The sequence below is a fragment of the Cupressus sempervirens genome, chromosome 9 (assembly GCF_028749045.1).
Source record: "Cupressus sempervirens isolate cs-2001-9-10 chromosome 9, ASM2874904v1, whole genome shotgun sequence".
In the NCBI taxonomy this organism is placed as follows: Eukaryota; Viridiplantae; Streptophyta; class Pinopsida; order Cupressales; family Cupressaceae; genus Cupressus; species Cupressus sempervirens.
Window position 1 is genome coordinate 640069505 of NC_143126.1, and position 10606 is coordinate 640080110.

Here is a 10606-nt window from a genome sequence, read left to right on the forward strand (position 1 = left end):
AAACTAGAATATATAATTAAAGTGCTAATTATTGTCTACATATGTGGCTCTCTAGCTAAAGGCTAGAGAGCCAAGTCTTCTGAAATCGTTCTCGTCTCTCACTCTCTTAATTCCAACTATTCCCTCAATCCCTTATCGATCCTCTCTGCCTCTAATGTGATCTCTTTAAAAGAGATTGTAGGTAGTTATTTTAACTACCCATCTACCCGATATTCAATGCCCCTTTAAGCATTACAATGCAAATCTACATTTCTTGATTTTAAATATGTTTCAAGCATTTTTAATACATTTTAGTACAATTTCACGATTTCTTCACATGGTCTCATGAATCCAAAAAGGACTCAAACATTTCAACATTACAAAATTCATCATAATGTGCTAGGGTCGGGGTGCTCCCGCATCATATGCCTCTCTCAGGCGCTAGCTAATCAGGGTCACTTGCTGCTCCATCTCCTTAACTAACTGAGGACCAATAGATACTCGATTCTCGATCTTATCCCAACTCAAGGGCATCCTGCATGGTCTTCCATATAAGGCCTCATAAGGTGGCATACCTATGGAGGAATGGTGCTCATAATTATAGGAAAACTCGACAAGATGTAGGTATTCCTCCCACTTGACTTGATGGTCCATCACATACATACATAACATATCCTCAAAAACTTGATTCACTCACTTGTTCTGACCTTCGGTTTGAGGATGGTATGCTATACTAAAATTGAGCCTAGTGCCCAATGTTGCTTGCAACTCTCTCCAAAAGGATGAAGTAAACAATGAGTCCCTATCGAAGATGATCTTACTGGGAATGCCATGAAGTCTAACAATATCCCACAAAAAACACCTAAGCTATGTTCTATGCTATGAATGTAGTATTCCTGGGTGAGAAATGGGTAACCTTGGTCAACATGTCCACTGTTACCAAAATGGCATCATGGCAGTGAGATGACATGTGAAGACCAACAATAAAATCCATAGATATAGCATCACACTTCCACTCTGCAATCTCATGAGGCTGAAGGAGCCCACCAGGATGACAATGCTCTGCCTTCACCCTTTGACACTTGAGGCATCTCACAACTATTTTAACAATCTTCATACTCATTCCTGACCAATGATACAACTATCTCAAATCCGCATGTAGCTTCTTAACGTTGGGTTGTGCTACATAGGGTGCTCTATGAGCCTCAAGTATAATGAGCTCGCACAAACCCCCAATGGAAGGTACATACATACATCCTCTATGACACAAGAGCCCATCAAACTCCAAAGAATAATTTGAATACTTTCCTTCCAAGGGCCTCTGGGCATGCACCACCTAAGTAACCTTTGTATAAAGCTCATCTACTGGCAAGTGCTAAAGAATTTTCTCTCTCAAATCAATACTAGTAGTTATAGATAAAAGCTCATGGTGCCTTCTACTTAAGGCATCTACAATGATATTCTCCTTTCCCTTGATGTAATGAACATCAAAATCATACTTATAGAGGAACTCCATCCACCTTCTCTGCCTAACATTAAGGTTCGGTTGCGTGAAAATATACTGCAAGCTCTGGAGATCAGAATGAAGCTTGAATCTATGACCTAGTAGGAAGTGTTGCCACCTTACTAAAGCATGAACCACTACTACAAGCTCTAGGTCATGAGTAGGGTAATTGAGTTCATGAGTCTTCAACTTTTTAGACTCAAAGGAAATAGGTCATCCACCTTGCATAAGGACTATTCCTATACCATCCAAAGATGCATTAGTACACACCACAAAATCTACAGATGGATCTGGTACTGCAAGGATTGGTGCACTCGTGAGGGCTCTCTTGAGTTCTTGAAAGTCTCTATCAAACCTCTCTATCCACTCATACTTCTTTCCATTTCTCTAAAGAGATGTGATTGGGTGTGCCAATCTAGAGAATCTTGTAATGAAGTGTCGAAATATCCTACTAGTCCCATAAAGCTCCTCACCTCAATGACACCAGTGGGTGTTGGCCAATCCATGATGGCCCTAATCTTTGATGGTCCTACTGAGACACCATCGCCTAATATGACATGACCCAAATAATGTATCTCAGGCCTTAAAAATGCACACTTCGACAAGCTACCAAACAATTGATTCTCTCTCAACTTTTGCAATACCTATCTCAGGTGCTCTTCATGCTCCTTCTCATCACGAGAATATATCAAGATATCATATAGGAAAAAAACCACAAACTTATCCAAAAAGGTACAAAATACTCCATTCATTGGGCTCATGAATATAGCTAGAGCATTTGTGATGCCAAATGGTACCACAGTGAAGTCATAGTCACCATACCTAGTACAGAAAGTGGTCTTAGGGATGTCACTATCCACAATCCTCAACTAATGATAACCCAACTTTAGATCAATCTTTGAAAATACTCGAGAACCCTGCAACTGATCAAAGAGGTCATCAGTCTTGGGAAGAGAGTATTGGTTCTTGATGGTTACTTTGTTCAATTACCAATAATCAATACACAACCTAAGTGATCCGTCCTTCTTCTTAATGAAGATCACTGGTGCACCCCAAGGTGACACACTAGGTCAAATATGCCCCTTCTCTAAGAGTTCCTCCAACTGAACCTTCACTTCACTAAGCTCATGAGTAGTCATCCTATATGGTGCTCTTGATACTGGCTCCGCTCTTGGCACAAGATCAATATGAAAATCCACTGCTCTAGGTGGAGGTCTACCAAGGAACTCTGAAGGAAAAACATCCGCAAACTCTTGCAATATTGGAAAATCATTGAGGGGTGGCTCCCCCTCTAAATCTTCCTCCCTATCACTGATGGTGATAGCGAACAACTAACATCCCTTTTGCATGCACCACCTAAGCTGCATAACAAAAATCATACGAAGGGATATGGGTCTCTTAACCCCAAGGATTACTCTACAGATACCATCCTCATCCACACATTCCACCCTCTTCTATCAACAATCCATCTTAGTGCTATGGGCATAAAGCCAATCCATGCCAAGAACAACATCATAAGAACCTAGAGGGTTAATGCATAGATCAAGCTAATTATGCACCATGGAACTAACTGACACTTTGGCTCTTGAGGCTAGCTCTATGTCCCAACTATCATCTTGCCTAACTACCACAAAAGGAGATATAAATGAATTAGTAGCTCTAGAATCAAATAAAATAGTAACCATGCTACCCTATATACTACCTATAGCCTCAATAACTATAGCCTAGTGCTCAGCCTAGTGGTTATCAACTACTACAAAAACTCTATGGGATCTACCTACATCGCCAAATGTCTGCTCTGAAAATGCCCCTCTCTAACCACTGGAAGACTGTCCCTAAGGACACTTTCTAGAAATATGACCCATGCTACCACAAGTGTAACATGGTCCTCATGTATAAGATCATGCACCCTGAGACCCAAATTTTTGTTGGCCTCCTGACCTGCTAGATCCACTGAAACCACCCCTAGAAGACTATTGAGTCTTCACTGACTAAGACTATGGGGCCTACACTTTTTGATCCTACCTCGGACCTTGTGACTACCATTGCTTGGGCTTGGAGGCCTAATAACCTTGTGAGGGTTTCTGCTACTACTGTTGTTGGGGTTTTTGCTACTGAGACTATTGGCCCTTAGAAGACCCTGCTGTGTAGTTTTTATTCCCTTTCCAAGGGGGATTTTGCTGAGTAGAGTTTCAGTTCTAAGACCAATCTCGTGACTCCTATCTACTCTAAGGATCCTCTGTGACTAGGGCTACCTCAACTACCTATCTGAAAGTAGTAGGGAAAGCCAAATGAACTAGACCCTGGAGTGAGAAATTCAAGCCCATGATGAATCAATGCACTCATTGTTTCTCAACCTTCATGCATTCGACATACGGAAGGAGCTTAAGAAATAAACTCTCATAATAAGCTATGGTGAGGCCCCTCTGATATAGAGAATGAAACTCCTCAATCTTCTTCTGCCTAAAGTGCTCAGACAGGTACCTCTCTCTGAATCTCTCTAAGAATGACTTCAATGTGGGGGTATCCATGCTTACTCCTCCTATAGTCTCCTCCTAATGCCACCAATTGGATTCATCTCCTCTTAGTTAATGAATTGCAAGATGTGCCTTCAGATTACTCCCATAAGGACATAATCCAAAGCACCGCTAAAGACTCTGTAACTAGGCCTCTACTAATATCCCCTCTGTGGAACCGATAGAGTGGTGGTCTGAGTCATATCAACTCTCTGATATCATCTCCTATATGTCTAGGAGGTTTGTAAAGTGGTGGTCCCCTCTGATGTATCGATTCACCCTCATGCTCAGCCTATCCCTCAACCTGCCTTAGTGGGGGACTCCTACTCCTCTCTTTGTCTCTAGCCTCACGTCCTCTAGGACCCTGTGCTTCCCCTCTGGAAATATGCTACCCTAGCTATACTATAGGTGCTATCCTCTACTGGACTATGCCATTCAGTGTCTAGAGGGCATCCAAAATGTCCTAGTTCAGGTTCGGTGGTGGAGGTGGTGGTGGAGGTGGGGGTGATCCATCCTCCTATCCCACTCTACCACCTCTCACCCTATGACCTCTATCTCAATGGTTGCTTCATGTAATAGGAGGCATCCTACACAATAAAATTTTTAGTTAGGTTCAGAAGCATAATGGTTTTAGGTTCCTAGTGTTGAAACTATGCTCTGATACTCATTGTTTTGGAATGTTCTTTGATGATCTTGCAAGTCATAGGATAAATTCTTTCAAACATTGGATTTGGTCTTATGGTTGTGCTAGTAAGTGTATTTGAAAGTTAAACTTTAAAATTTCATGCACATATTTAATTAACTAAACAATCAATTATATATAGATTTGATTAATGATAGATTTATTTTAATAATTTTCCTAGGGTAGTTTAAGTTTGCAAAAGCATTCAATTGTCTTGCAATACCACATGTGAGATGAAATGTTAAGTTTCTTAGGAATTTCTTCGAAAGTGGTCATGGAAAGGGAGAGCATGATGAAGTAGGAGCATGTGTAAAGAATGCACGTTGCCAACATGAACTTTCAAGTATAATATTGTTATGTACTAATCAAATTTGACATATATGACCATCTGATAGATAATTCTTTTATATTTTGTTAAAATTAATCAAAAATTTTTTTCCCTATATATAGTTGCAAAGATAGACAAAGAAAATCAAGTTGTTGAATGGTACAAATCTCTTTTTTCTCCCTATGATACAACATATAATAAACATTTTTTTTGGGAAGTGAAAGGTAAGATTTCCATTTTTCTTTGACATTATTACTTTAATATTTTGATTATTGACATAGATACTTGCCAATTTAATGTGTTATAGATATTGATCGATCAAATCCTTACAATTGCCAACCAATTTTTTGAATTAGAAGATTGCATCAACTGATGACTACCAGACAACACAAACCTCCAGTAATTCAAGTAAGAGAAAAATCTTGTTTTGGTGATGTCTGCATTAAAAATAATACAATGGGTCAATGGGAGAATATTGTGACTAGCTATGTCTCTAAATGGAGATGGAAAAACATAATTAGAAGTACCCCTTATGAAGAAGATGACAATGACATAGACATTCATAATCCTATGTATTCAAGTAATTATGAATGTGGTTCTGATTTAGTTGTTCTAGGTGAGTTTCTACAAACATGTTTCATTTTAATATTAATTTGTCTTCATATTTATTTATTTATAGTTTCCATTATTTTTCTACATTTGTATGTGACATCATTTTTTTCAATGTGGATCCTCAAAATGTGGAAGGTGTGGATTATTATTTACTTAGATGTACAAATGATGATAACTATTCTTATCCAACTAGTTTAGTTTATCCTCTTATGAGATGTATACAAATAATTAGAGAGTGATAGATTAATTGTAAATAATTATTTCTTTTTATATTATTAAGAGAACTAAGTGACTTGTATAAATCTTATTTTTTAGGCACCTATTATCAACAAACAAAAATTGACCACAATGGTGTTCAATTTATTGAATACATGCTTGGCCAAAAAGTTTTGCATTACAGCCACTTGGTTTTAGCCACAAAGATTTAGTTTGACATTATGCCAAAAAAAGGATGTAGCAAACTAAAATTTAAAATCAAGTAGACTAAACCATTTGCAAATGATGATAAACAGTCTTATCCCACTAGTTTAGTTGTTATAGAAGGTATAGATTATCCTCTTATGAGATGTATATAACTAATTAGAGAGTGATAGATTAATTGGAAATAACTATTTCTTTTTTATATTATTAGGAGTAATAAATGACTTTTATAAATCTTATTTTGTAGGCACCTATTATCAACAAAAAAAAATTGACCACAATGGTGTTCAATTGATTGAATACATGCCTAGCCAAAAAGTTTTGCATTACAACTACTTGGTTTTAGCCACAAAGATTTAGTTTGACATTATGCCAAAAAAAGGATGCAGCAAACCAAAGTGGAGGTTAGATATGAAGGACCATGAAAATTTGTTGGAGATTATTAAAGATAAAGATTATCTTGACCATATGTATCAACAACTTCCTAATTGATCTAGATAGTTTTAATGATTCATAAAAATATTTCAAATTTATATATACATTCATTGTTTTTCAATAGTTATACATGTTTTTCTTTTTTTAATATTTATACACTTTTATAAAAACACCTGGAAAATGATGTAAGATGTCTTTTCATTAATTTATAGAACATGTAAATTTATTAAACATTAAGAATTATCTAAAAAATAATTTACTTATTTCTAAATTTACATGTACATTTGCTACGTACACTTTTACAACACACCAAGAAAATTATGCAATACATATTTTCATTAATTTATAGAACACATTAACAATTATCTATAAAAAAATGCATTTCTTTCAAAATTAACATGTACATTTGCTATACACTTTCACAACACACCTACAAAATTATGTAACATGTATTTTCATTAATTTATACAACACAAAAAATATTTACAAATTAACAATTATCTAAAAAAGAATATATTTATTTCTAAATTTACATGTACATTTGCTATACACTTTTACAACAAATCTACAAAATTATGTAACACATATTATCATTAATCTATACAACACATAAATTTATTACAGATTAACAATTATTTAAATAAAAATGTAGGAGATATTTAAAAAAATATGTTTCCACATTTATGTAAAACATATTACATAAGTATAAATATCAAATATATCAACTACATATAAACATGGTCACATAACTCATGAAAAAATCATATATGTCAACTATAAATGTAAACCTTTGCATAACTCATGAAAATATCGAATATATCAACTATAAATGTAAATGGTGACATAACTCATCAAAATATCATATGCCTACTATAAATGCAAATGGTCAGATAACTCATGCTAATATGAAATATGTCAAATATGAGCATGTTGTAAATGTAAGATGTCCCATAGCTATAAATCTAGAAATGATATCATCATAAATCAATATCAAACATCATGTGTATGAGATATATGAATATCAAATATGATCACATCATGCTCCATGATGTGATTGACTGAGATGAGATCTTGAACCTTGTGTCCAAGATAAGAACAAATGTATCATGAGCATGTGTATAAATTCAATTTAAATAATAACATAAGTACAATTAAATTTACCTACAACTCAAGATGGCTAGGGTCAACAACTGTCTATCCATCTCCACCCTCACAAGTTGTAGATGCAATCTGTATGCAATAGAAGAGACAAATATGTCACAAGTTATACTTTACTAAAGTTTTAAATATAAGATCTGTAGGTCTAACTAAATAGACATGTTTATAAATTTTTACCTATGTTTTCGGTGCACAGGATGCATAGGTTTTTGCAAGTCCCCATATGTCATCGTCATCGTAAATATATGCCTGCCTATCTCACTTAAGTCTGTATCACTAAAGGTCACATCTTTGATGTCAAGTGTAGGATCCATGAGAATATCTATGAACAATGAAGATTGTGGTGGGTGAGAACCTACCTCAGTAGGGAAGTTGCATCCTCCTCAACTATGGGCTATGGTGGAGCTATAGCTACAACATATATTTTCTCATACCCTTGACCACCCTATGCCTCTAGCATTCATTTGATGATACCAATCACATATGATGGCACCACACTAAGTGGTTTTCTAGTCAACAACTATATAGCATGATTAGTTGAAAGTAGATCACTAGACAAACACGTACTCATAGCCCTTAAGCGGTCCACTAAAGACTCCATAGAGACATCTAATAGAGATGTGATGTCAACCTCATGATACATATCATTATAGGAAACTCAATAAATGTACATCAACACTCTCTAGTCTACCATTAAAGCCAAATAAACAAAAAGGAAGCAACACAAAGTAAGAAAACTCCCTCTTTCATTTGTAGCTCCCATGTCCTTCTTTCATCTGCATATGATCTAGCTCCAAATTGCCTAGAGTGCACACAATTTTGAAGAAAAAGCTTAAGATGGTGATAATGCTATGAGAATATTAGAACATTTGATTTTAGTGAGAGAGAGAGGACAAATACCAAGAAACTAGGGATAGGAAATGAGAGAAAGAATACTTAGTTTATAATCAATTTGCAAGATGAGAGCATTGGAATCGTCACCTTGGATATGAGACTTGGCAAGAGATTCCTTTGAGAATCCATGACACAGATGAAACAAGATGCCAAGTGTAGGGTTGTATAATGCTTGGAAGTAAAACTTGGCTAAAGATAGAAGAGGATCTATGACACGTCATATGACACCTCAAGCCCACTTAAAGCCAAGAATCTATGACAATGGAAGCCAAATATGGATGTGCATAAAAGAATAAGAATATATGGAGTATGAAATATCTTAGCCAAGTGTAAATGGAGAATCCATGATGTGTCATCCTATCTTTCACGATGATACCAATATCATGTGTAATATTTGAATTAAAAATTCCTTATTCCACACAAATAAAAATCAGTAAAAATGGAATTAATGGAAGAAAATATGGTTTAGGAAATTGAGAATTTCCATGGTTTGTGAATGATGAATTGATTAATTAATAAGATTAATTAATTGAGGATTATAATTAGGAAGAATAATTAGTATACATACATAGGATTAAATTATGGGTTATTTAATGCTATAGAGAAAATTAGTAGATGATTGGCCAGTTTGATTAAATAAGTGTGACAGTATCCTTTGATGAAATGTGATAATAATGAAGATTGAATAGGATGATGATGGACAGACCAAAGCCATGGTCAAATTGATTGATTGATTAAAATTTATAACATGCTAAGGACACATGACATGAATTAAAGATATGTAACATTTAATTGACATTGTAAAATGCTAGAGGATCGAGATTGGTTGATAAATAACATCGATAGACACTATCAATATTATTTAATGGTTGAAAATTCTATGATCTGACACTAAGAGAATCAATAGTGTCAAATATTAGATGATGTGAATGATAGTTTGACCTAGTACTAAGAGCCATGGCAATACTAAGGTCAAATTGATAAGATTTGATAGATTGATAGGTTTCCAAGGCACTAAAAGCCACAAAAATGCCTAGGATTAGACAAATGATGATAGATTTGGGATGTTTGACAAATTATGAGTTGATTAAGAATAATTCTAGCTAATTTAGAGTTGATTTGGGGTGATTATGAGTTGATTTGAAATGGTTTCAAAATGATATAAAATTGATGTAAAGGAGGATATGAATGATGATAGACACTGCTAAGATATGATCATGTTGGCCAAAAGATCAGAGTAAGTGGAATGATAAAATGTTATGAGTTACTATGAAAATGTTATCAAACCATAGATGCAAACCATTTTTTAGTGTCTACATTTTGCCCCTCTTTGATACAATGTGATTTAGAGCGTTGTGTCAAAGAATGCTGATAAAAAAGTCATAACAACATACCCTACTAGGGATGATATAAATGGATTCCTCCTCAATAAATTGACTAAGAAAAGAATATGATAGGTCAATTTCTCAACAATAATAATACAAAACTATAGCAAATAGTGGATCACAAATCAGAGCTAAAATGTGAAAGTTATGGGCTCTAGAGTGCAAAATGGGGGTTGATCAGGAGCTTGAGAGTATTTTTAGGGGTTACCACTCAAGAAAGTTACTAAATAATAAAAATGATAGCTCAATTTGTTCACAATGAATACATGAATCCAACACAACTAATAGATTGAAAATCAGAGTTGAAACACAAAAGTTATGGCCTCTCAAGTTCAACATAGGGGCTACGAGAGCAATTCTGGGCATCTTACTCAGCAACGAGCTTTATGTCTAACATATTATGAGAAAATGACAAAATCAATAAATGTAAATCTACACCCTTTAGCCTATTATGAAAGCCAAATAAATAAAAATGAAGCAACACAAAGTTAGAAACCCCCTCTTTTATTTGTAGCTCCCATGTCCTTCTTTCTTCTCCATATGATGTAGCTCCAAATTTCCTATAATTCACGCAATTAGGAAGCAAAAGCTTATGGTAATGATAATGCTATTAGAACACTAGAAGATATGATTTTAGCATGAGATATGGATCAAAATACTAAAAGACTATGGACTCAAGTACTCAAGACTTAG